Source organism: Oryctolagus cuniculus, chromosome 12 (assembly GCF_051225735.1).
Source record: "Oryctolagus cuniculus isolate XC-2025 breed Fujian yellow rabbit chromosome 12, ASM5122573v1, whole genome shotgun sequence".
Classification (NCBI taxonomy): Eukaryota; Metazoa; Chordata; class Mammalia; order Lagomorpha; family Leporidae; genus Oryctolagus; species Oryctolagus cuniculus.
The window spans coordinates 85,405,830-85,432,111 of NC_142878.1; the positions used below are offsets into that span (position 1 = coordinate 85,405,830).

The following is a 26,282-nucleotide window of genomic DNA, read 5'->3' on the forward strand; positions in this document are numbered from 1 at the left end:
GCAGTTTTGCATAAAGGGTCCCACTGGACCTCATCAGGATGACATTTGAGAGCATCCTTTCTGAAGGCAGTCACGGTAAGCACAGTGGGCTTGGCGACGAGGGGCTGGGATACCGCAGCGGAGCCTTCTGAGTGAGCTGAGCCACTTCGTTGGGCTCAGTGTCTTGCGGGAGCCTTGGGCTTTCTGTGTTGTCCAGCTTCCCCGCCTCCTGGAGTCAGGGCTGGCCCTCTGGATTCTCCCGTTTGCGCCTGAAGTTGAAGTACTTCAGAGAGGAGGTGAGCTTCTGGTGTGGTAAAAGCTTGGTCTATACCACTGCCAATGCACTGCCTGCGTGGCCGCTGCAGTCCCCAGACCAAGGCTAAGCGGCGAGGGGGAGTGCCCCGTTGGTACCTGAAGCAGTTCTGTTTTGCCGTCTGGGGTTCTGAATCTTTGCAGGCACTGGGAAGCTTTCAGCGCTCTGTCAAACCCTCACAATTGCACACAAAAGCGTTTGTGGAAAGGGGAGTTTTCTGGGGAGATGGTTCATAGGTGTCTCTCAGAAAGACTCTCCACAGGAGAACTGCAACCTGAGAGTTAAGCCTGTGGTTTCCTTGTCGGGAATCCCCCTCGTGAGGTAGGTCTAAGGGTTCTAGAAAATTGAAGTGTGTGGTCTGATAGTGGGTTAGGACCTTTGACACTGGAACTTTTAGGAAATTTGAGAGCTGTATTCTCTGGTGTGAGATTGTTACTGGAGAAGCAGGGGTTCTTGTCTTTGCGCAAGAAAGAATTCAGGCATGAGACAAAGAGTAAGTGGAAAGCAAAATAGCAAGGTTTATTAGGGTAGGGACATCTGTAAGAACGGATGGGCACCTCTCCAGACAGAACCTGAGAGAGAGAGCCCAGTGGCTCAGACTAGGGGAGAGCGAGGTTACATGGCTGAGTGGAGAGAGTACACCTGGCCAGGCCAGGCGGGCGGCTCAGCAGAGAGGCAGAGGGCTGAGCGCCCAGTCCAGTTAAGGCCGGGGTTTTTTTTTTAAGGGGATGGGGTCTTGTCTTCCTGCCTCTTCTCCTCCTGGAACAAAGGACTTTTTGGACGTAAATACGAAAAATTCCTTTCTGAGTTTCCCCTCTCTGAAGATACCAGACAGGCCAGTGTCTCGTCCTGGTTAGAGGAAGGATGGTTATCAGATAGAAAGGGCAGGGCGTTTGAAGTGCAGATACTGGGCTGCACCTGGAAGGTTATCAGGATGACTTTGAGATACTGATCTGATGCTGGACGTGGATGACTTTGAGGTATTGATGCTGGATGTGGATGTCAATGCCTTAGGCCTTTGTCACACACACATAGCTCATTTCTGACTTCCTACCTAACAAGATGGTCTGCTGGCTTGGGAGCTGAAGCTGGCTGCCGCAGGGCTGTTGCCAGTGCTCTGTTGTCCTCGGCTGTCTGGCAGTGAGCAAGACCCTCCTCCTCCCTGACCCCTAAGGCCCTCATCTGGAAAATGAGGGGCTTAGCCCCCGGCTCTCTGAAGTCCCCCTAACAGCTCTAAAATAAACACAGGTCTCTTAGGAAGCAAGGTACAAGCAGATCCAGAGCTCCAAAGCAAACAAGGATGCATCGAGAGGAAAAGGTGCACTGGGCCTGGACCTTCTATGTTCCGGGAACCCCACCTGGGTGATGATGTGAGAGCTAGTCTGCTGCTCAGAAAGCCCCCAGCGCGAAGAAAGCCAGAGGGCTGACGGGGGAAATCGAGGGAGCTGACACTGGACCGCTGCACCCACACAGGAAAAAGCTGTCAGGCCGAGCAGCTGTGCAGGGCACAGCCCCATAGGCCTGAGCCGGAAGGAATCTCCTTGTGTCGTGAGACCTGCGCACCTGTGCTGTGGCGTGTCAGCGCCTCCTTACCTGCAAATACCTCAGTCCGCCTAGATGTCCTCAGGGCTACTGCACACAGCAGCCCGGGAGACCCAGGAGAACGGCCAGGGCCCCTGGCCCCGTGCTTCACACTCCGCCCGCCTCGCTGGCCCCCCAGCTCCCCAGGAAGGGGAGGCAGAAACCACAAAAAAAAGTGCCCTCACTCTGGGTGGGATCACGGATAGTTTCTAACGGTGACGATGCATCGTCCATCTCATTTTCACGTGTGTGTTTCAAAAACTATTCACAGATTAGGATAACTGCCTGAGAAGCTGCAAGGTAGCTTTTGTCACAAATGACTATCCATTTTCCCTTGAGAAAAAGGAATTTCAAAGAAGGGGACAAGGGCAGATCAATTCTGTTAGGAGAAAATGTCTGGGTGGGTAGCGACGTTGCCTGCTGCCGTCACTCAGGCTGGGCGACTTTGGGGCGCCAAAGACAGCTGGAAAGGAGCGGTGCACCGCAGCTGCCCTGAACGTGAGTGGGAGAACAGGAATGTGGAGACTGGCAGAGCAGAGAAAGGGAGACACCGTGCTTGCTACCCGTGGGCCACAGGGTCGGGCCACGGTCAGCCGCCCCTGTGGAGGGCTATTAAAAAAATTGCATTTGGCCCATGCTGTGGCTCAATAGGCTAATCCTCTGCCTGCGGCACCTGCACCCTGGGTTCTGGTCCCAGTTGGGGCGCCGGATTCTGTCCCAGTCGCTCCTCTTCCAGTCCAGCTCTCTGCTGTGGCCGGGGAGGGCAGTGGAGGATGGCCCAAGTGCTTGGGTCCAGCACCCGCATGAGAGACCAGGAGAAGCACCTGGCTCCTGGCTTCGGATCAGCGCAGCGTGCCAGTTGCAGCAGCCATTGGAGGGTGAACCAACGGTAAAGGAAGACCTTTCTCTCTGTCTCTCTCTCTCACTGTCCACTCTGCCTGTCAAAAAAATTGCATTTGTAGAGTGTCATGTAAATATCCAGGAGTTAGGAGGAATGTGAAGTCAAAGAGGAAGTCCTCTTTCCCTCTGCCTTGGCCCTCAGAGGCAGTCACTGTCGCCAGCCTCCCCCTCAGCCTTCCTTGCTTTCCAGCACCTACACACAAGCGATAGAAAGAGCATCTTGTCCAAGAGGAGATGCCTCAGCGGGACGCTGGCTTTGAGGAAGTGCCCTGGGTTTTTAAGGCATTACTGTCTCTTCATTGGGTTATCCTGTTGGGGTGCCCATTGTGTTATCTGTGAATGGCAGGGTCCTTGTCTTCACACAAGAGAGAATTCTGGCATAAGACAGAGAGTAGTGGAAAGCAAAATAGCAAGGTTTATTAGGGTAGGGACATCCGTAAGAACAGATGGGCACCCCTCCAGACAGAAAATGAGAGAGAGAGCCCAGTCACTCAGACTGGGGGAGAGCGAGGTTACATGGTTGAATACAGAGAGTACACCTGGCCAGGCCAGGTGGGCGGCTCAGGAGAGAGGCAGAGGACTGGGTGCCCAGTCCGGTTGAGGCCGGCGTTTTTTTAAGGGGATGGGTCTTGCCTTCCTGCCTCTTCTCCTCCTGGAACAAAGGAGTTTTTGGATGTAAATACGAAAAATTCCTTCCTGAGTTTTCTCCCTAAAGTTATCAGCCAGGGGGAAGCCTGGCTGGTATTGCCCCACCTTAGAGGAGCCTTAGAGGAAGGATGGTAGAAGGGGCAGGGCAGGATGCATATTGGAAATGCAGATACTGGGCTGCACCTGGAAGATTATCAGGCAGAAGGGGCGGGGACCCCCACCTGGCAGGTTATCGGGTAGGTGGGGCAGGGCAGGATGTAGGTAAGGTTATTGGGATGACTTTGAGATGCATATGCTGGACATAGACGTCTTCTCTTTAGGCCTTTGTTACACACACATAAGCTCATATCTGACTTCCTACCTAATAATTGGACAGGGGGTTTCACACATGTATGTTGACTGGCTTGGGGATCATGCAGGGGCTCAGCCCCTCCCCTGCCAGCTCTGGGTGAGATTGCAGCCACCTGGAAGGTGTGATTCAAAGGCCACAAGGTCACACATGCTGCACAAGAAGCTATTAGTAGGCCAGCGCCGCGGCTCACTGGCCTGGTCCTCCGCCTGCGGCGTCGGTACCCCAGGTTCTAGTCCCGGTTGGGGCGCCGGATTCAGTCCCGGTTGCTCCTCTTCCAGTCCAGCTCTCTGCTGTGGCCCAAGTCCTTGGGCCATGCACCCGCATGGGAGACCTGGAGGGGGCACCTGGCTCCTGGCTTCAGATCCACGCAGCGCACTGGCTGTAGCGGCCATTTGGAGGGTGGGCCAACGGAGGGAAGATCTTTCTCTCTGTCTGTCTCTCTCACTGTCTATCTCTGCCTGTCAAAAAGAAAAAAAGGTGGGGGGGGAGGAGAAGCTATTAGTAGGAGGGATGCGAGCCGGTCTGGAGACAGGCTTTCCAGCCACAGCTGACGGCTTCCTTGTGAAGGACATTCTACCTATATGTGAGGGGCCCACATGCCCTCAGCCCTACCGGACAGCCTCAGACTGTTAAAGTTATTATCCTATTACAACCCTCACAGAGACCAAACTCCTGCATAGTTTGTTTTTTTCTGGTATGTGTGCAAGTCCATTAGCTCACAAAAAGGGGCAGGAAGCCTTGTGAATTTAATGAGTTTCATGTGTTTCTCTCCTTTATAAAGGAAGAACTCTAGACTATTGCATTCAACACTTGCCTGTTAAGTGAAGGGCCCAGAAATAATGACTGAATGATGATATCAGATACACAGTAGATAAAAGGGAAGAGAAACAAAAGGGAGAACCCGGTGAGGGACAGACAATGCCTTCATGATTTCCAAAGACCTATAATGCAAAAACCGAGTGTATTCTCACTAAATGCAAAAACACCTTCTCAGCTTTTAAATTTAAGAATTGGTTACAAAAAAAAATTTAAGGATTGGTAGATTTTAACATGTTATACCCTACTGATTCAAAAAGACTATTTGTTCAAAGGCTCTTGAAAACATAAAATCAACAATTACTCATACCAAAAAGAGACCAGAGAATAAATCCCTCCAAGTAGAAGTAGTAGATTGAAAAATTTGCAGACAATCTTGTCTGAATATAATTGACAAAATTAAAAATTAGGAGATGAAAAAGGTGGTGACCACCTAGAGAAAATAAACACTAAAATTGCAGAATACTCAGAAAATAATAGAAGCATCAGCTATCACAACCTCTGAGAATCAGCTAAAGCTCTTCTCAGAGTAACATAGCCCAAAATTCATTTGTCATATAATTAAAGTTACCTAATTATTCATTCAGCTCCAAAAATCTGAAAAGCATACTGAAGGAATTTATTAATAAAGTTGAAAATGAAAAGTCATTAGATAAAACAGGAAATGGTAGAATTAATGTAAGAGCTGGTTCTTTGAAAGTTAAATTTAAAACAGTAGATTCTTTTTATATAAAAAACAGATTTTATGTACTTCATAGATATAATTCTAAGAATATGATGCAATTCTTTGAAAAATAATCAAGCAGAGAAGAGTACAAATACTAAAAATAAGAAAACAAAAAGAAAAAAATAAATTAATTCAATTAGTTCATTCGACATGAATCAAATATACTTGAAAATGTGGATGACAAGGATATTCTTCTAGGAAATTACAAGAGCAACCCTCACTCTCCAAAAATGCACTGGGCCCAGGTGGTTTCACAGGGAAATTGTATGTGAGCTGTAGGAAGTGGGGTAATATGTTCAGAATCAGCTCTTTGCTATGGCTTGGGAAAGCAGTACAAGATGGCCCAAAGACCCTGCACCTTCATGGGAGACCTAGAAGAAGCTCCTGGCACCTGGCTTCAGATCAGCCCAGCTCCAGCTGTAGCAGCCATTTGGGGAGTGAACCAGCAGATGGAAGACCTCTCTCTCTCCTTCTGCCTGTCTGTAAGTCTGCCTTTCAAATAGAACTTCTAAAAAAAAATCATCCAACACAAAGTCTATTTTATAATAAGAGAATCGAGTATCTCATGTAATTAAAAAAAAAAAAAAAAAGACTGTGGCACCAGATACAGATAAACATTCAAAGAAATATACAAGAGAATCAATACAACTGTATGGGGTAGACTGATTTTCTACAAATTTTCCAGAGTAATTCCATGAGGCAAGGAGAATCTTCCACAAGTGGTGCTGGAACAAATGGATGTCTGTGTGGGATAAAACAAATCTCCACTTCTATCTCATACCACAGCAGAAATTACTTAAAAATAGACCATAGGCCTAAATGTAAGGATGAGGCAGGTGTTTGGCCCAACAGTTAATGTGCCACTTGGAACACCTGATCCCTTATTGGGGGGCCTGGGTTCAGGTCCTAACTCTGTCTCCTGAATCCAGCTTCCTGCTAATGTGCACCCTGGAAGGCAGCAGGTGATGGCTCAAGTCCTTGGGTCCCTGCCACCCATGTGGGAGACCTGGCTTGAGTTCCAAGCTCCTGTCTTTGGCCTGGCCCAGTGTCATCTTTCATAGGCATTTGGGGGAATGAACCAGTACCCTGGAGCACTTCCTGTCACTCTTTCAAACAAAAAATAAATGAAACAGTGAAACTGTAAAATTTCTAGAATCCAGAAAAGTAGGAGAACATTTCTTAGATACAGCGCACCAATAATAATAATAAAAATAAATTTTTGAAAAATTACAAAGGGAGAGAAAATAATTGCAAAAAATATGTCAACGAAGGGCATATGCGAAAAATATATAAAGGACTCCTAACAATTCAATAACAAGACAAAAAACCTGAATGTTTAAACGGGCAAAATATTTTAACAGATGCTTTCTCAAAAAAAAAAAAAAAAAAAAAAGACACACAGATGACAAACTGACTCCAGGGGACCAGGAGCACTGCTCTTCTGAGACTTGGCTACAACCTGGGGCCCTTGGAGAACGGGGTCGGATGTCAGGCATGGGCGCTGCTCCAGGCCGTCTCCCCTGGGGGGGCGTCTGCGAGCCGGCGGCTCCCTCCCATTTGCCCAAGGAACAGGGCGTTGTGCCCGCCTCCTCCAGGATGGCCTGCAGATTGTCAGCCCCACAGCGCCCCCTGCCGGCATCCAGCCCCTCCGTCTCCTCGGCCTCCTCTGCCGCAGGGAACCAGTACTTCCGGCTCGCTCTTCTCCGTGCGGCCTATGTAAGTAATCGTCGAAATATAAAATGCTCAGAGGAAGCAGTAGGGTCTTGGCCTTGTCTTGGGGGGTGGGGACGAGGGCACTGTGAAGCCCCCTCCCTGGATGATCCGCACGTTGAGCCTCAGAGCCTCCCAAGGGCCCTCACGGCACAGGCAGCACCTGGGGGCCCAGGGAGGAGAAGCCACCTGGCCAACGTCAGAGGGTAGAGGTCAGAGACTGGGGCTGGAGCCAAGCTGGTGGCCCTCTGCCTTGTGGCCATGAATCCCAGCTTCCTGTGGGACCCCAGGGCTGGGCTGTGGATCCTCCCAGCCCGGGATAGCGGGTGGGTCACGTCCCCTCGCCCGGCCTCACTGGAAAGATGTGCCTATGGGTGAGGGGAGCAGGAAGCATGTTTGAGGTGAAATATTGTAAAACATCCAGGAACAGAAAATACGAAAAGCCCAGTGGCGCCAAGAAGGCCCTGGCCTGGCTGTTGTGGGCACTTGGAGAGTGAACCAGTAGATGGGAGATTTCTCTCTCTTTCTGTCCCTCTGACTCTTAAGCAAATACGTAAATCAATAGAATTGTGTGAGCGGAACCAATTGAGATGACTGTGATGTTGGCTATTGTTTCTTCAGTCCTCTGAAATTAGGCTACAAACAGTTAAATTTTTTTCCTCTGAAATTGATGTAGATTGTCTGCTGTTGCGGTCTTTTTTAATGTGACATGTCCCATCTTTTTCTTTTTCTTTTTTAAAGATGTATTTATTTATTTGAAAGAGTTACACAGAGAGAGAAGGAGAGGCAGAGAGAGGTCTCCCATCTGTTGGTTCACTCCCCAGATGACCACAATGGCTGGAGTTGTGCTGATCCGAAGCCAGAAGCCAGGAGATTCTTCCAGGTCTCCCACGTGGATGCAGGGGCCCAAGGACCTGGGCCATCTTCTACTGCTTTCCCAGGCCACAACAGAGAACCGGATTGGAAGAGGAGCAGCTGGGACTCCAACTGGCGCCCACATGGCATGCTGGCACTGCAGGTGGCTGCTTAAAACAAGCTAATCTATTTGTAAACCGCTGATTTCTTTGGGGCATTGACCCCATAAACTTTTGGTAAGGCATCAATGATTTCACCATTTCACTCAAACGCCACCGTCCATTTGATGTGTGTTTGCGCTTCAGTTTTAGCAGAATTCAAGTTGCTCTCTCCCTCTTTTTTTTTTTTTTTTTTTTTTTTGTTTTTTGGGTTTTTTTGACAGGCAGAGTTAGACAGTGAGAGAGAGAGAGACAGAGAGAAAGGTCTTCCTTCTGTTGGTTCACCCCCCAAATGGCTGCTACGGCCAGCACACTGAGCCGATCCGAAGCCAGGAGCCAGGTGCTTCCTCCTGGTCTCCCGTGTGGGTGCAGGGCCCAAGGACCTGGGCCATCCTCCACTGCACTCCTGGGCCACAGCAGAGAGCTGGACTGGAAGTGGAACAACCTGGACAGAATCCGGCGCCCCGACCGGGGCTAGAACCCGGGGTGCCGGCGCCGCAGGTGGAGGATTAGCCTAGTGAGCCGCGGCACTGGACCAAGTTGCTCTCATTGGGGCTGTTTTCAAGCTGATGCCCTCCGAGCTCAGAGGAGGCCGAGGGTGTACAGGTGCTACGGCCGTGGACCAAACTGATGTCTGAAACTTCTTAGTGCCTACAGCCAGGTCCTATTCAGGCATGTTAAAACAAACTAGTATGAATCTGTTTGGGTGCAAACCAGTTTGAAATCCATGCGTAACTTTTTCATAAGATGCATTTTTCTGTGAACTCTTTTTTGTGTTTAATGATTTTGTCCTGCATCCTACACTGACTGTGTAAGACTCCCCTAAATGTCTTATCGTCTGTGTTTTCCAACAGTTTATAAGATTTCCGCAATTAGAACTCTTCCGTTGGCAGTCCTTGGTGCTTACGTGGCAACACTAAACTGAAGGTCCTACCCACTAAGGAACAGCTGGGCAATTCCTGGAGACCCCACTCTCCTGCAGCTTTGGCTGAGGGAAGACAAAAAAAAAAAAAAGATTAAGAAGTGAAAGTGCTTATTTTTCATATTTAAGATGGGGGAAAATCGTTCTTTAACCAAAGTTCCAAATTAGGAACAAGTAACCACCATTAGCTGGAAACAACTTCAGATCAACACACAACAACACAGTTTGAAAGAGGGAGACATTGCCATAGTCACGATGAGCCTAAAGAGATAAGACAATCAGTTGTAATGTGGTGTTCAGTATGGGAATTCTGAAACAGAAAAAAAGAGACTAGGTAAGAAAAAACTACATGGGGCCAGCGCTGTGGCGCAGCAGGTTAACGCCCTGGCCTGAAGCACCAGCATCCCATATGGGCGTTGGTTCCAGTCCCGGCTGCTCCTCTTCCGGTCCAGCTCACTGCTATGGCCTGGGAAAGCAGTAGAAGATGGCCCAGGTCCTTGGGCCCCTGCACACACGTGGGAGACCCAGGGAAGCTCCTGGCTCCTGGCTTCGGATCAGCGCAGCTCTGGCCGTTGCGGCCAATTGCGGAGTGAACCATCGGATGGAAGACCTCTCTCTCTCTCTCTGCCTCTCCTCTCTTCTCTCTGTGTAACTCTGACTTTCAAATAAAATAAATAAATCTTCAAAAAAAAAAAAAAAGAAAAACTACAAAAATTTGAAGTATGGGCTTGAGTTAATAACATATAGATATTGATTCATGATAAACATGCCGTATTTCAAATAAAATATTAATTATAGGAAAATTGATATGTGGGGACTTTACTATCTTTGACCTTTTTCCATAAATCTAAAATAAAAAGTTTAATTAAAAGTTTTTAACCCTTGGGCAGAGACACCACTGGGTTTCCCTGGGCAGAGCGCTGTGTGACCCCTCCTGGGAGAAGGGAGAAAGGAGCCTGCACGTTGGCTTTTCCAGTCTGTTCTGGTGTCTTCTCGCCCTCATTCATTCTTCGTGGGTTCTCCAGCATTCTCGCTGGCTCCTTCTACAAATACAGTCGATGTTTGAAATCATGCAATGAGCAAAGTCTACTAATTTCTTGTTGCTGGCTTTCAGCATCTCTTTAACAATAGGATTATGCAAATTGGAAAGAGAGTAGATAGCACTTTTGAAGTACTGCCTTGCTTAAAGGAACTTGAACGCATTAAAAAAAACATTGACCAAAAAAAATTTTTTAAAACCCTACTGCTTTAAGTGTCAACGCTGTCCTTAAAAGGAGCAATGTTATCTGTGAGCAGGGAAAGAAATTCCTACTTGAAGTGGGTAATTATTATGGCACTTGCCCTGTCTTTTGAAATGGCCTCATCCCTTGAAGAATTCTTGTCCCTTGTCACATGGGTGATAACTAACTACTCTTCTGGGAAAGGAACAAGTGAAATTTTCAAGTGCTGTTTTGAGAAAGCAAGGAAGAAGTTAATGACAATGCTCTGTATTTTGTCAGGGAACGTTTTAAGAAGTCCTTGGTTAGGAGTTGAAGTGCAGTCCTGGAGAGTGGAAAAGCCACATACACCATTTAAGATCGTCTCCTGTGCATCGACAGATGGGATTAGAAGAGCAGTTCTCGGAGTTGCTGACTTGGCCGGCGCCGCGGCTCAATAGGCTAATCCTCCGCCTGTGGCGCCGGCACATGGGGTTCTAGTCCTGGTCGGGGCGCCGGATTCTGTCCCGGTTGCCCCTCTTCCACGCCAGCTCTCTGCTGAGGCCCGGGAGTGCAGTGGAGGATGGCCCAAGTCCTTGGGCCCTGCACCTGCATGGGAGACCAGGAGAAGCACCTGGCTCCTGGCTTCGGATCAGCGCGGTATGCTGGCCGCAGCGGCCATTAGGGGATGAACCAATGGTTCTCACTGTCCACTCTGCCTGTCAAAAAAAAAAAAAAAAAAAAAAAAGCAGTTCTCAGAGTTGCCCGTACATGCTCTCCACACACTGGCTCAGAACACTAACGATGCAGGCCGGCACTGTGGCTCTTGCAAAGCCAGCATCCTGTGTTAGAGCACTGGTCTGTGTCCTGGCTGCTCCACTTCCAATCAAGCTCCCTGCTAATGCACCTGGGAATGCAGCATAAAATGGCCCATGTGCTTGGGCCCCTGCACCCATGTGGAAGACCCACAAGGATTTCCAGGCTCCTGGTTTCAGCTTGACCCAGCCTCAACCATTGTGGCCATTTTGGGTAGTGAGCCAGCAGATGAAACGTGTCTGTCTGTCTGTCTCTCTCTCTTTCTCTCTCTGTCACTCTGCCATTCAAATAATAAATGAATCTTTAAAAAAATCCACTAATGCTGAGAATTTTTTTCATTAATAAAGGTTGAACGAACTGAAAAATGAAATGAGTTGCAGGCCACCACTGCAGAAGCCATTACAATGTTATTAGGACTTAGACTGTAAACATGAGGGATTTTTTTAAGATTAATTTATTTATTTGAAAGTCAGAGTTACAGAGAGAAAGAAGGAGAAGCAGAGAGAGAGAGGTCTCCCATCTACTGGTTCACTCCCCAATTGGCCGCAACAGCTAGAGCTGGGCCAATCTTGAAGCCAGGAGCCAGGGGCTTCTTCTGGGTCTCTCATGTGGGTGCAGGGGCCCAAGCACTTGGGCCATCTTCTACTGCTTTCCCAGGCCATAGCAGAGAGCTGAATTGGAAGAGGAGCAGCCAGGACTCGAATCAGCACCTATATGGGATGTCGGCACTGCAGGTGGTAGCTTTACCTGCTACGCCACAGCACTTGCCCCATGAGGGATTTTTTTTTAAAAAAGATTTATTTATTTATTTATTTATTTGAAAGTCAGAGTTACACACACACACAGAGAAGGAGAAGTAGAGAGAGAGAGAGAGAGAGAGATCTTCCATCTGCTGGTCTACTCCCCGATTGGCCGAAACAGCCAGAGCTGTGCCGATCCAAAGTCAGAAGCTTCTTCCAGGTCTCCCATGTGGGTACAGGGGCCCAAGAACTTCTGCTGCCTTCCCGGACCATAGTAGAGAGCTGGATCAGAAGTGGAGCACTGGGACTCGAACCGAGGCCCATATGGGATGCTGGCACTGCAGGCGGCAGCTTTACCTGCTACGCCACAGTGTGGGGCCCAACATGAGGGATTTTATAAGCAAATTCTACAAAGCAAGGAGCCCTTAAGGAGAGCATTACGGAAACACGTTTAACCGTAGAGGCATTCAATTTGGATAGTGTATTTCAGGTAAACAACATGTAATTTTTAGTTTAAATATGTTCTGTGCAATGTTTTTCTTACATCTCAGTTACATATACACAGGCAGTTAGAAATAATTAAAACATCATTGGGCACTTGTATTTTTATTTGCTACATCTGGCAGCTCTTGCCACACAAGTTGCTTGGCCAGAAGCACAACTAGTAAGTGAGCTAAGATCTGAGCTTTGTTTCCAAGTCTGACCCCTTACTTCCCTGTAGTAATGGAAAATCATTTTCAGCCTGGAATTCTCTGTATAGCTAAACTATCGCTAAAGTTTAAGAGTAAACTTTGGGCGGGGTCAATACTGTGGCACAGCAAATTAAAGCCCCGGCTTGCAGCATCGGCATCCTATATGCGTGCTGGTTCAAGTACCGGATGCTCCACTTCCCATCCAGCTCTCAGCTATGGCTTGGGAAAGCAGAAAATGGCCCAAATCCTCGATCACCCTGCACCTGTGTGGGAAACCTGGAAGAAGCTCCTGGCTCCTGGCTTCGGATCCAGGAGCCCAGCTCTGGCTATGTGGCCATTTGGGGAGAAATCAGCAGATGGAAGACCTCTCTCTCTCTCTCTCTCTCTCTGTGTGTGTGTGTAAAACTTTCCAATAAAATCTTTAAAAAACAAAAAGTAAACTACAGGCATATTTAAATAGGTAGTGAGGCTTTTGGTGGACATGTACAGAAACACTGATTGCCACTGGACTAAGCAAAACTAACTTTCTTTTAAATTTTATTAAGATTTATTTATTTGAAAGAATTACAGAGAGAGGTAGAGACGGAAATCTTCCATCTGCTGATTCACTCCCCAAATGGCCTTAATAGCTGGAGCTGCACCAATCCAAAGCCAGGAACCAGAGGCGTCTTCTGTAGTCTCCCACATGAGTGCAAGAGTCCAAGCACTTGGGCCACGTGGTACTGCTTTCCCAGGCACATTAGCAGGGGGCTGGATGGGAAATGGAGCAGCGGGGACTTGAACCAGCACCCATATGGGATGCCGGCACTGCAGGCCGGGGCTTTAACCTGCTTTGCCACAGCATAGGCCTCTCTCTCTGCCTTTTGAATGTAATTGTATTTAATTTTACTTTTTCTTGGGAAACTGTTCACCTGCAGTTCCACCAGAATAAAAGACTAAACCACTGAAGTACTCAGAACCCAGGCAAGAGACAGATTGCACACGCACGCAGGGCCCTCTGCATAGAGTTTACGAAAGAAGCTTCTGGCAAAGCTGACGGCAGAGTCTGAGGAAAATTGCACGATATGGTGTAGTGCCCCTGGGAAGTCAGCCCTCCAGAAAGAGCAAGCAAAGGAACGCTTGTCGGAATCCTGAGAGGCAAGGGCCACCCCTACTCCCCAACAGGAGCTGGGCCTGGCAGAGCCAGTCCACAGCAGCTGGGCCTGGCAGGAGCTGCTGTCATCAGTACCTGCCCCCCACCTCCACCCTGCCCTCCAGGCTCCTACCCGGGCTTCCCAGCCCTCTAGAACCTGCAGGCGAAGGAGGGACATTTAGGAAGTGCATACAAGTTAATGCTCTGGGGCTCAGAGTGGTATCAACAACTAGTCTGGAAGGACAAATGGAAGATACCCAGCACAGCAGGTGGTTCAGGATCCAGAGGGTCCAAGCAGGAAGGAGGCCAGAGGAACTCCCCGGTGGCTGACAAAGGGCCAGCGGCCCTGCAACAGCCTCCAGACCCAGCCGCGGGGGAGCAGGACCGCAGAGGTCTCTTGCAGAAGCAGGCCCCAGTAGACTCTATGATAGGACTGACCACATGGGACAGTGAGTGCTTGTTGGGGACACTGGAAAATTAGCCACATCGTTTTAAAAAAAAAAAAAAGTTAGCCACATCTTTTAAAAAAGCACTTAGCTACATAATTGGGAGAACGTGCGTTTACTCATTTCAGAAGGAAACGGTTTCTCGGCGCAGGAGACAATGGTAGTGGTCTACTCGAAGCACACAGTGGCTTCAAGTGTGCAGTGACTCCGGTGTACAAGGTTTGTGGAGTCAGACCCTGCGTACTGGGGTAACTGAAACCTGCTATGAAAGTAGGTCGGGGGTGGGGTAGACATTTGGTGCAGTGGTTAAGACACCGCTAGGCAATGTCACATACCAAAGGACCTGGGTTCAAGTCCCAGATTTGCTCCCAATTGCAGCTTCCTGCTAATTTGTACCTTGGAAGGCAGCAGGTGACGGTGCAAGTACTTGAGTCCCTGCTGCCCATGTGGGAGACTCGGATGGAGTCCAAAGCTCTGACCTGGCTCTGCCCCAGAATGTTAAAGGCCTTTGGGGAATTAGTGAGCGGATGGAAGATCTCTGTCTCTCTGCTATTTAGGAAAAATAAAATGTATTAGAAGGATGGGGTGATGGCAGCGCTGTGTAAGAAGCAAATCCTCACCTGTCATAAGATGCCATACATTTTTGTGTTAAATGAGTAAGTCAGGAGATAGAGCAGAGATAATTCCAAGGTGCTCTGAAACATGCCTCCTGTTACTTATTCCCTCACAGCCGTTCCGCCTCTGAGTGCCAGGTCCCATCTCTTGTTCCCCTTCGCTTTGCTATTAGCACTGTTGCAGTCTTCATCATCAAGTAGTTACTGAGCCACACGCTTTTTAATTATCCTCCCCACAGTAGAAAACAATTAACTTCCTGACGGGGTCAGTGCTGAAACATGATTTTCTTCTCTTCAGACCTTGTCCGCTCATCCCAGAGCACAGGTGAGGGACAGGGGAAGGGAAACCATGGGAAACAGCCCCAGAGGGCTTGCTCGCTTTGTCTCCCCCCTCCCAGAGCCTCCGTCCTCCTACCCACACTCTGGCCCCATGCCTTCTAAAGGCCTGCTCTGCAGGGCCCACCCACCGTCCATGCTCCATTCTTAGATTTATCTGAACACCAGGCATTTTCAGAATCACCCCTGTGAGTCCTTACCTCCCCAAAAGGAAGCATGTACCCTCAAAAGCTCTTACATTTCCCTTATACAGGACTTCACCGTGCTCAGAGAATCCTAACCTGCACGGTTCAAGGCCTCCACAAGGCCCACAGTCTGTACAGTTTGCAGCCATTACACACTAGCGCAGTGATGACAATACTGAAACAATTCCAAACCAGGTGGCAAAGAGCTAGTGCTCCAAGTCTCCTAAATTTCTCTGCTATTAATTTTTCAAGCTGTTGTCCCAAAGCCTCTGCCTGCCCCCAGTTGTTCTAGCCCCTCAACCAGAACTTGCTGAACCTCATTGCAATCCAGCATGTATAGCGTTAATCGCTGGCACGGAAGAACCACAGGGACCAGCCTCAGATGGGTGCGAGCTGCCACACTTTGATCAGCACGTATCTGAATACCATCCCTTGTTACACGGCTGACCTAACACCACATGACTAGCTGACAGCCGTAGTGAGGAAACTCACACTGGCATGAAAGATGCAAAACTCTCATAGAACAGGGCGGAGAAGCAGAATAAAACCTGACCGGGCCCTTCTGTCTCCTCCCTCAGTCTCTTTTCACAATGTTCTAACAGCAAGGTGTGTGAGGTGTGTGCAAAGCCATCTGATGCCAATCCCCACTGTTTTTTTGTTTTGTTTTTCACTCTTACAGCTTCCTGTGTAATCAATGGCATGGTTATACAGAGTCAGCTTCTGTTCCTTTTACCCTGAGTTAAAAGTTGTATGATTTCAATACTTAACTTCTCAGTTGGTTCAAGGCTCTGGGAAAAAAAGCCCCTGTGATGGCCACAAGTCAGGAGCCAGCAGGTCCGCTCCCAGACACCTGCTATGCTCATGCACAGGTGTGTGCAATAAATCACAGGCAGCCACAGGAAGAAACCGTCAGCAGATGAGATCAGTCGGGAGTAAAGGGCACACCCCCCACGTCTCTCAGTATTGCCTCCTGGCAGGATGTGGCACCTGGGTTATGACGGAGTGGAAGGGGAGCTTAACTGGAACGGCATCGTGCAAAGGGCCTGGTCCGGCACAGGGGCTCTCAGTTACATCAAGCCTATGACAGGGAGCGTACATCTGAGTCAGGCTAGCAAGGCAGCTAACCACGCAGCCAACGAGCTGCCCAGGCAGGTGCGATCACCCAGTATGTGTGACCCCGGCAACCCCAGACGCCATGGCTACTAACGTGGAGATCAAAGAAGATCGCAAAGGTCCTGGGTCGATCAGCAGAACCGTGGCAAGAACTCAGACTAAAAAGGGCACAAGCTCAAAGCTGGTGAGAACACATCAGAGGAGCGAGGCCGGTGACACTCAAACACTGGAAATGAATGGACAAGAGAGGACTGATTTAGTGGACCTGGGAGAGTCAGAAACGAAGACAAGAGCAGTCTACAGGAAGCAAAACAGTTTCGGCCATGGGCCCATAAAATGGGAGCACTGGGCATCTTGGAACTCAGCTGTGCTGTTGCACTGGGGAGACAGAGTGTGACTCACAATCTTTTACTTTATTGAGGTATAATTTACATATAACATTCGTTCATCTTACATGTAAAATTCGGTGATTTTTGCCAAGCTGTAGAAGCATCATCATAACACAGTTTTGGAACCCTTCATCCCCTAGGTTAGGTCCCTGGTACCCAGTCAAGGTAATCTCCACTCCTAACTACAGTCCCGACAATAAATCTGTTGTCCATCTCTGTAGGTCTGTCTCTTACGGACATTTGATATAAATGGAATTATTTAATATGTGGGTTTTTTATATCTAGCTTCTCCTTAGCATAATACTTTTGCTGTTCATCCATGTGTGGTAAGTATCAATAGTTATTTTATCTTTTTTTAAGATTTATTTATTATTTGAAAGTCAGAGTTACACAGAGAGAGGAGAGGCAGAGAGAGAGAGAGAGAAAAAGAGAGGTCTTCCATCTGATGGTTCCCTCCCTAATTGGCCACAACAGCTGGAGCTGCCATTGTAACCATTTGGGGAGTGAATCAATGGATGGAAGATCTCTGTGTCTCCCTCTTGTCTCTCCATCTCTGTGTGTTTGTGTCTGTGTGTGTGTGTCTGTCTGTCTCTCCCTGTATGACACTCTACCTTCCAAATAAATAAAATATGCATATATCTGCAAAAATTAATTCTTTGCCAATAATGCAAACATGATATCATGCCAAGATATTGTTCCTTGGTTGCTGACTGAAAGGAATGAAACAGTGATGAGTAGACCAGAGAGCGCACTGCCCAACAGCTCAGCATCCTGCTTCACGTCTCTGTTCTGACTCACTCGAGTGCTTGGTAGAAAGTAGCAGACTTAAGGAGAACGGCTCCTCCCAGACCGCAGGTGCTTCTGCACTTCAGTAACAAACAGGGAGAAGAGTCGCTCCCGGGAACACTAAGCAAACGGGTCCTCAGGATGGAAACCGGGAAGGGACAACCAGAAACCCTAGAGCTTTGTACATTGTTTGGGAAATATTACCCACGTGGGTCAGGTGGCAGTGGTCCTACCGTAACCCACGTGTCCGCTTGAACCAGCCTTCCCGCGCCCTGACACCTGTTGGAGCAGACTCAAACCTTTCCGGTGCAAGGTCCTTGCAGGGCAGATGGTGGACAGCAGCAGGTTTGTTTTCTAAGGCGAGCAGAGCCACCTTGTGGACAGTTGAGAGAATGGCGTTAGACGCCACAGTTCTGCAGAAACAGCATGAAATGACCCCAAAGGGAAGAGGACACGAAAACAAAGCAGGCAGGAACCTTGGAAGAAGAGCTGTCTAGTAGGGAAAATATAGATAGGGCTCCATTGGCAACTAAATCCGGGAAATTTGAAGTTAAAATAAATGTCTTCTCAGACCTTCTAGTCCGTTCTCATTGACTGTGAATCACGAAAGAAAGTATTAGGGGTGGTTGTTCGGCCTAGCTATGACGATGCCAGTTAGTAAGTCTGCATCCCACACCGGAGTGCCTGGGTTTGGTGCCCTGCTCCTGCTCCCAGTTCCGGCTTCCTGCCAGTGCAGACCATGGGAGGCAGGAGGGATAGCTCAAGTGGCCAGGTTCCCATCGTGTGGGAGAGCCAGTTTGAGTTCACAGCCCCTGGTTCCAGCCAGGCCCAGCTGTTGAGGATATTTGGGGAGTAAATTAGTGGGTGAAAGTGTGCTCGGTCTCACTCTTTCTCAAATAAATATTTTTTTTAACTTTTATTTAATGAATATAAATTTCCAAAGTACAGCTTATGGATTACAATGGCTTCCCCCCCCCATAACTTCCCTCCCACCCGCAACCCTCCCCTTTCCCGCTCCCTCTCCCCTTCCATTCACATCAAGATTCATTTTCAATTCTCTTTATATACAGAAGATCAGTTTAGCATACATTAAGTAAAGATTTCAACAGTTTGCACCCACATAGAAACACAAAGCGAAAAATACTGTTTGAGTACTAGTTATAGCATTAAATCACAATGTACAGCACATTAAGGACAGAGATCCTACATGAGGAGTAAGTGCACAGTGACTCCTGTTGTTGACTTCACAAATTGACACTCTTGTTTATGGCATCAGTAATCACCCTAGAGTCAGTGAACTCAAAAGGTTCCCATAGCCTTGGCAACTCATGACAAGAGCCTACGGTGATTACTGATGCCATAATCAAATAAATAATTTTTAAAAATAGATTTATTTATTTGAAAGGCAAAGTTACAAAGAGAAGAAGACACACACACACACAGAAAGAGAGGGAAAGTGAGAGAGAGAGAGAGAGAGAGAGAGAGAGGAGAGATCTTCCATCCACTGGTTCACTCCCCATATGGCCACAAAGACTGGAGCTGAGCCAGGCTGAAATCAGGAGCCTGGAGCTGCATCCAGGTCTCCTGTATGGGTGGCAGGGGCCCAAGCACTTGGGTCATTGTTCGCTGTTTTCCCAGATGCATTAGCAGAGAGCTGGCTTGGAAGTGGAGCAGCCAGGACTCAAACTAGAGCTCATATGGGGTGCCAGCATCACAGGAGGCAGCTTACACGCCGCACCACGGATCCCTTTTACTATAAAGTGTTTTAAGGATTGGTATTTAGTGATCTGAATGCGCTACTGTTTAGAGACACATGGTGAAGGACACGGAAGTCGCACCTATGAATACGTGTATGTGTAGATAATCCTCCAATATTGGGGAAATATAATTATTAGAGAACAGCAATGTTCTTGGATGACAACACTCAGCCAACAACTCGGAGCATGTACTCTTTTTAAGGTTTTTATTTAATGACTACAACTTCCATATGTACAGCTTTTAGGAAAACAGTGTTTCTTCCCTCCATTCCCACCCTCCCACCTGCCTCCCATCCCACCTCTTACTCCCTCTCCCATTCCATTTGCCATTAAGATTTGTTCTTAATTCACTTTATATACAGAAGACCAACACACTCTTAGTTTTGATGTCAGTGACCACCCGAGGCTCTTGACATGAGCTTCCAAGGCTATGGAAGCCTTTTGAGTCTGTCTACAAACTCTATTGGTATTTAGACAGGGCCATATGCAAAGTGGAAGTTCTCTCCTCCTGTCAGAGAAGAGTACATCCTTCTTTGATAGCCCCTTCTTTCCACTGGGGTCTCGCTCACAGAGCTCCTTCATGTAAGTTATTTTTGGAGCATGGACTCTTGAGGTTGGACAGCTCCTTCTGCATTTGGTAGAACCCAGAACAGGCCATGCCCTCCCAGCGTCCCTGAACCGTGGCCGCACAGCCAGCATCTGACACAGCCACAGACCTCTGCATGTTTGGAGCTCTCCAACAGGGAGGAGCTCATTCCCTCTCTGCTGAACCCTGCAGGAAAGTGTTTCCCCACGCTGGGCTCAACTCAGCCTCCATGCTTCATGCAAATGGGGCTTAGTTCTGCCATTGGAAGCCCCGCAAAATGACTAATCTTTTTCTTTCATGACAGAATTTCAACATAGCTGATGAGACTTGTTATTTCACCTTAAGATCTTCTCTAATGGAAACTTCTACCATCTAGTACCCAAATAGGCTTTTCAGACTCTGATTTGTTGGCTTTAAGATTTATTTATTTAAAAGGTGGAAAGAGAAAGAAAGAAAGAAAGAAAGAAAGAAAGAAAGAAAGAAAGAAAGAAAGAAAGAAAGAAAGAAAGAAAGAGAGAGATCTTCCATCTGCAGGTTCATTCCCAAATGGCCACGACAACCAGCGCTGGGTCAGGCCAAACCAAGAACCTAGAACTCCATCCAGGTCTCCCACATGGTGGCAGGGACCCAGGCACTTGGAACATCTGTTGCTTTCTCAGGCACGTTGGAAGGGAGCTGTGTATTGGAAGCAGAGCAGCCAAGATTTGAACAAGTGCAGCTTAACCCATTGTGCCACGATGCTGGCCTGAGTTTTAGACTCTAACTTCCTGGTTACATGCCTCTAAACCTGTCACTCTCAAAAAAAAATGTGTAGGGCAACAGACTCATAGAATGGCAAATGCCCTAGACAGCACTCCAGCCTCAGAATCAACCCTTGGGGCATTTGGATCAGGCTAAAAGGCCCATGAGAGTCTCATAGGCATGGAAAGCCAAGACACTGTGGCAAAAACGACCTGAATGAAAGATCTTGGTGAACAAGATCCCAGCAGAAAGAACGGGCCATCAAAGAAAGAGGCACCTTTCTCTGAAGGGAGGAAGGAACCTCCACTGTGATATGGCCCAGACTAAATAAGTTCAGAGTTGGTGAACTCAGGAGGCTTCCATAGCCTTGACAGCTCCTGGCAAGAGCCTTGGGTGATTACTGAAGTCATAAATAAGAGTGTCAATTGTTAAATCAACAATGGGAGTTACTGTGCACCTGCTCCCTACATAGGATCTCTGTCCTTAATGTATTGTACTGTGAGAATTAACAGTAAAACTACAGTCAAATAGTAGTCTATATACTCTTCATCTTGTGTGGTTGTGTGGGTGCAGTCTGTTGAAATCTTTAGTTAGTATATACTAAGTTGATCTTCTGTATAAAAAGATAATTGAAATGAATATTGATGAAGAGTGGGATGGGAGAGGGAGTGGGAGATGGGATGGTTGCGGGTGGGAGGGAGGTTATGGGGGAAAAAGCCACAATAATGCAAAAGTTGCATTTTGTAAATTTATATTTATTAAATAAAAAAATGTGTAGGGACCCGGTGCTATGGCATAGCAGGTAAAGGCGCCACCTGCAGTGCCAGCATCCCATATGGGCGCCAGTTCAAGTCCCAGTTGCTCCACTTCTGACCCAGCTCTCTGCTATGGCTTGGGAAAGCAGTAGAAGGTGGCCCAAGTCCCTGAGCCACTGCACCCACATGGGAGACCCAGAAGAAGCTCTTGGCTCCTGGCTTTGGATCAGCACAGCTTCAGCCATTGTGACCATCTGGGGAGTGAACCAGTGGATGGAAGACTCTCTCTCTCTCTCTCTCTCTCTCTCTCCCTCTGCCTCCTTGTAATCTGCCTTTCAAATAAACAAATAAATCTTCTTTTAAAAAATGTTTTGGCCTGGGATGGGCTACAGACATCAGTATCATCTGAGCACAACAAGGGGCAGTGGGATTTATCTGCATATTTTACAAATATGGAACATATTTGTATTAATGAAGTCTAAAATATACTAGAGTTTCCAGCTTTTTGAACAGCAGTATCCTGAGTCCGTGAAATCTCTCTTTACATTGTTGCTAAGACAGGGATCCCACATTCTGGATATTTTTACATGAAGGTTTATTTTCATCACATTGATATCATACTTTGTTTAATCCTAATTAACTAGTTGACGTTAACCAGTCTGCCATTTTAGCTTCTTGAGATTCTCTTCCTTTCCACTTATGTATTTTTTCATCCTTCCATTGATTCAATAAAGATTTATTGAACAACTTTTATGTGTTGGTCATTTCTTAGGCCCTAGGGACCCAAAGACATGGTCTCTGTATCAAAAGACCTTACCATGAAGTAGAAGGGTGTTTCTTTATTTTATTTGAAAGACAGAGTTACAGAGAGAGAGAGAGAGAGAGAGAGAGAGATCAATTGATCTTCCATCTGCTGGTTTACTCCCTAGATGGTCACTACAGCCGGGGCTAAGCCAGGCTGAAGCCAGGAGCCAGGAGCTTCATCCAGGTTTCCCACATGGGTGCAGGGGCCCAAACAATTGGGTCATCTTCTACTGTTTTCCCAGGTGCTTAAGCAGGGAGCTGGATTGTAAATGGATCATTCAGGACTCAGACCAGTGCCCATATGGGCTACCGGTGCTACAGGCAGCAGCTTCATCCAGCGCGCCACAGCACCGGTCTCTGCTCATTGTTTTGTTGATGTCATAGATTTTCTACAACAGTCCTCCAAAACGAGACTCACCAACAAACTGTTTGGTTGGGGTGGTTGTAGCAGATGAAACTTTCTCTGAAGTTACCATGAGAAATTTGCAGGAGTCTCATTGACAACAAGATGAGGGCTACATTCCAAAACCAAGAAAATGTATCGCACACTGAAAATAAAAAAGGAAGACTGAATCAAAGCCTAAAAGTAAATATAGACACAATCAATGTAACCTTGCTCACGTAACACCAGAGAAGAAATAATTTAAGCAGCCTTTGACAACCATATAGTTAAAGCTGGTAACACCCTAAGGACCAAAAGAGTTACCAAAAAAATCTCGAATTTTTAATTGGTAAGTTTGTAGTTAGTAAAGTGACCAGCATAATGATTCTTAAACTATTTTGTGTATAATTGTAGAACAGATAAATAAGCAAATATATTGATATTTGGGGGAACCAAAGTTCTCCCTGTGGGAGCATTTAAAATGGAACTAGGTAAGAAAGATAACCCTGTGGTACTGGATTTGAATTGGAGGTATGATGTGATGATTTTCTGTACTAGGTACAGCAAGTATGCCCGCCAAAGGGGCCTGGAAACAAGGGGGCCCTGGTAGCTGGGGCGCCTGTAATTTTTTTAAAAATAGTTTCTTCACTAAAAGGAGCGAGGGCTCCTTAGAGAAATAGCTGATTCCAAGAAAGCATAAGACGAGCCTGGAAAATCGAATTGTGCCAGAAGCCAAGGACGTGTTCAAAGACGACGCAGGCTGGACGAAAGAACACACAGCAGCCAGCTTGAGGAGGCGCCCGTGGTCCAACCCAGGGCAATTTGAGCATCAGAATTAATAATGACAGTAATGGGCTGTAATGGACTGTATAAAAAAGGGATCCATTTGTGTAGATACTGCAAAACCTGGGTGGTAGCTCTTCTCTATAAAAGAATGACAGTTCATAAATGTAGAAAAAAATTGAATTTTCCTAAATCACTCCTGTGGTTTGAATCTGGCTTGTCCCCCACCCAAACCCCTGCTGAGGGTTAATTCCCTGAAATATAGAGCTGGTGAGGTCTCAGAGGCATTGAGGCCCTAAGGGCTCCATGCTCATAAATGGATTGTGCGTCTAGACACACTCAGCTCTGGATTCGGTCTGGCAGGACTGGCTGAGTTCCTGTGGCAGGGATTGTTAGAAAGCAGGTGCGGCCTCCCTGGCTTGCTCTCTTGCTTCGTCTCTCTATTGACCTCTCTCTCTTGCTCTCTGGCTCATGTTCCCACCAGGTGTGGCGGTCGCGGTGCTGTGACTCTGCAGAAGGCACATAACCCAGGACCCAGCACTTCCACACTAGGTAAGCCTGGAGGAGCTCCAAATTGTGCACTAAGAGAATGGTCGTGAAAGCCCAGTTTGGAACTTTGCCAAATCAGAAGCAACCTGAATTCCACCAACAGGAGAATGAATTAAGAATGGTGGTATAACCACACAATGGAATCATATCACACCATAAAATTGAATGAACTGAAGTTTGCGTATCTCAAAAGCAGTGTTGAAGGTGGGAAAAGAAAATCAGGTTAGTAGAAAAATATACCCAGTGTGATTCCACTTGTATAAAGGTCTACAACATGGAAAGCTAAATAATATACCATCAAGGTCTCCGTACATGTGGGTAAAGCTATAAAGAAAAGCAGGGGCTGGCGCCTACTGGCTCACTTGGTTAATCCTCTACCTGCGGCGCCAGCATCCCATATGGGCCCCAGTTCTAGTCCCAGTTGTTCCTCTTCCAGTCCAGCTCTCTGCGGTGGCCTGGGAAAGCAGTAGATGGCCCAAGTCCTTGGGCCCCTGCACCCGCATGGGAGACCGGAAGGAAGCACCTGGCTCCTGGCTTCAGATAGGCACAACTCCGGCCATTGCGGCCACTTGGGGAGTGAACCAACGGAAGGAAGACCGTTCTCTCTCTCTCTCTCACACGCTGTAGCTCTGCCTGTCAAATAAATAAATAAATAAATCTTTTAAAAAAGAGAGAAGTAAATGAATAATTGACACAAATTTCAGGACAACTGTCTTTTCTTTTTCTCCTTTTATTTTTTTTAAAAGATTTATTTATTTAAAAGGCAGAGTGACAGATCTTCCATCTGCTGGTTCACCCCACAGATGGCTGCCAGGGCTGGGCCAGGCTGAAGCCAGGAGCCGGGAACTCCATCCATCCAGGTCTCCCACTTGAGGCAGAGTGGCCCAAGTACCTGGGGCATCCTTCACTGCTCTCCTAGGTGCATCAGCAGGAAGCTGGATCAGTGACAGGCACCAGCCTAACCTGCAGCTCCACACTCCCAGCCCAGTCTGCCTTGTCTGAAGGGAGAGGAAAGGATGCTATGGGGCAGAGACATCCAGAGGGTGGGTTTTGGAAAGTACTAGAAACTTTCTATACGCCATGCTGAGTGCACAGTACACAGGCTCTGCGTTGTTTTCATTCTTGCATATTATACACATGCATTTTACTATCTGTGGCATAACATACTTCACAACATTTTTTTAAAAAAACATTTTTAGGGGCCAGTGCTGTGGCTCAGTTGGTTAAAGCCCCAGCCTGCAGCACCGGCATCCCATATGGGTGCCTGTTGGAGTCCCAGCTGCTCCACTTCTGATCCAGCTCTCTGCTATGGCCTGGGAAAGCAGTGGAAGATGGCCCAGGTCCTTGGGCCTGCACCCACGTGGGAGACCTGGAAATGAAGAAGCTCCTGGCTCCTGGCTTCGGATCAGCTCAGCTCTGGCCATTGCGGTCATCTGGGGAGTGAACCAGCGGATGGAAGACTCTCTCTCTCTCTCTCTCTCTCTCTCTCTCATTCTACCTCTCTCTGTAACTCTTTCAAATAAATAAAATAAATCTTTCAAAAAACCTCATTTTTTAAAACATTAATTAACTATCAACACTTGCCTTTTCTCAACCTTACACTGAACAAAAAAACAACCATGAGTAATTACATCTTAGGACTTTGTAACTGATTTAGGAGATTAGATTTCTTTCCACTGAAAAAAACAAAACCTTCTATTTTCAGCCCTAAGTACTGATTTAAGTTAAACTAATTCCACATGCTTTTGCGTTTTGGTCCCAGGTTTTAACATAAATCTGAATTGATGCCATTTATTCAGACTTTTCAACTTCTGCCACAACTTCTCACTTGTGCCTGAAAGTATCAGCTGTTTACATTTCCTGTCCTGCTGTAATCAGTTGGTTTCCCTTTATGTTCAGTAAATGGTGCCGATCCACATACCACTTTGTATGTATAACAGAGCAATAGCACGTAGTTAACAACAAAACTGTGTGTGCCTGGGAGGAAAAATCATGTACTGACAACATTTGTTTTACTAAGAGGATTTTTTTCATCACTGTTATAGACTGTTTTTTTTTTAAAGGCATGTATTTATTTGAAAGTCAGAGTTACAGAGAGAAGGAGAAGGGGAGAGAGAGAGAGAAAGACACACACACACACTCACACACACACACACACACAGATTGCTCCCCACATGGCTGACTGGCCAAATTGAAGCCAGGAGCCTGGAATTCCATCCGAGTCTCCCATGTGGGTGCAGGGGCCCAAGCACTTGCGCCATCTTCTGCTGCTTTCCCAGGTGCATTAGCAGGGAGCTGCATCGGAAGTGGAGCATCGAGGACTCGAACCGGTGCTCATAAGGGATGCTGGCATCCAAGGCAGCAGCTTAACCAGGCTGTGATTCTAAGATGGTGAAAAGTGCTGCTGAGGTTGATAAAACAACAGTCTGAAACTTCTCCTCATTTGCATTCTCGTTTTATGCTACATTGGGGGTCATGGTAGAAAGTTGCCAGAGGTAGGCAGAGCTTCAGCTTCGAAT

General features: G+C 47.3%; 1 long non-coding RNA gene across 1 annotated transcript; it reads left to right on the forward strand.

Annotated features, from left to right (window-relative positions):
- Positions 1 to 25,278, forward strand: LOC149123138 (uncharacterized). Its single transcript, XR_016218226.1, has 3 exons — positions 1 to 75; positions 23,699 to 23,766; positions 24,963 to 25,278. It is a non-coding gene; the product is annotated as an uncharacterized LOC149123138 (long non-coding RNA).
- The last annotated feature ends 1,004 nt before the right edge of the window (positions 25,279 to 26,282 follow it).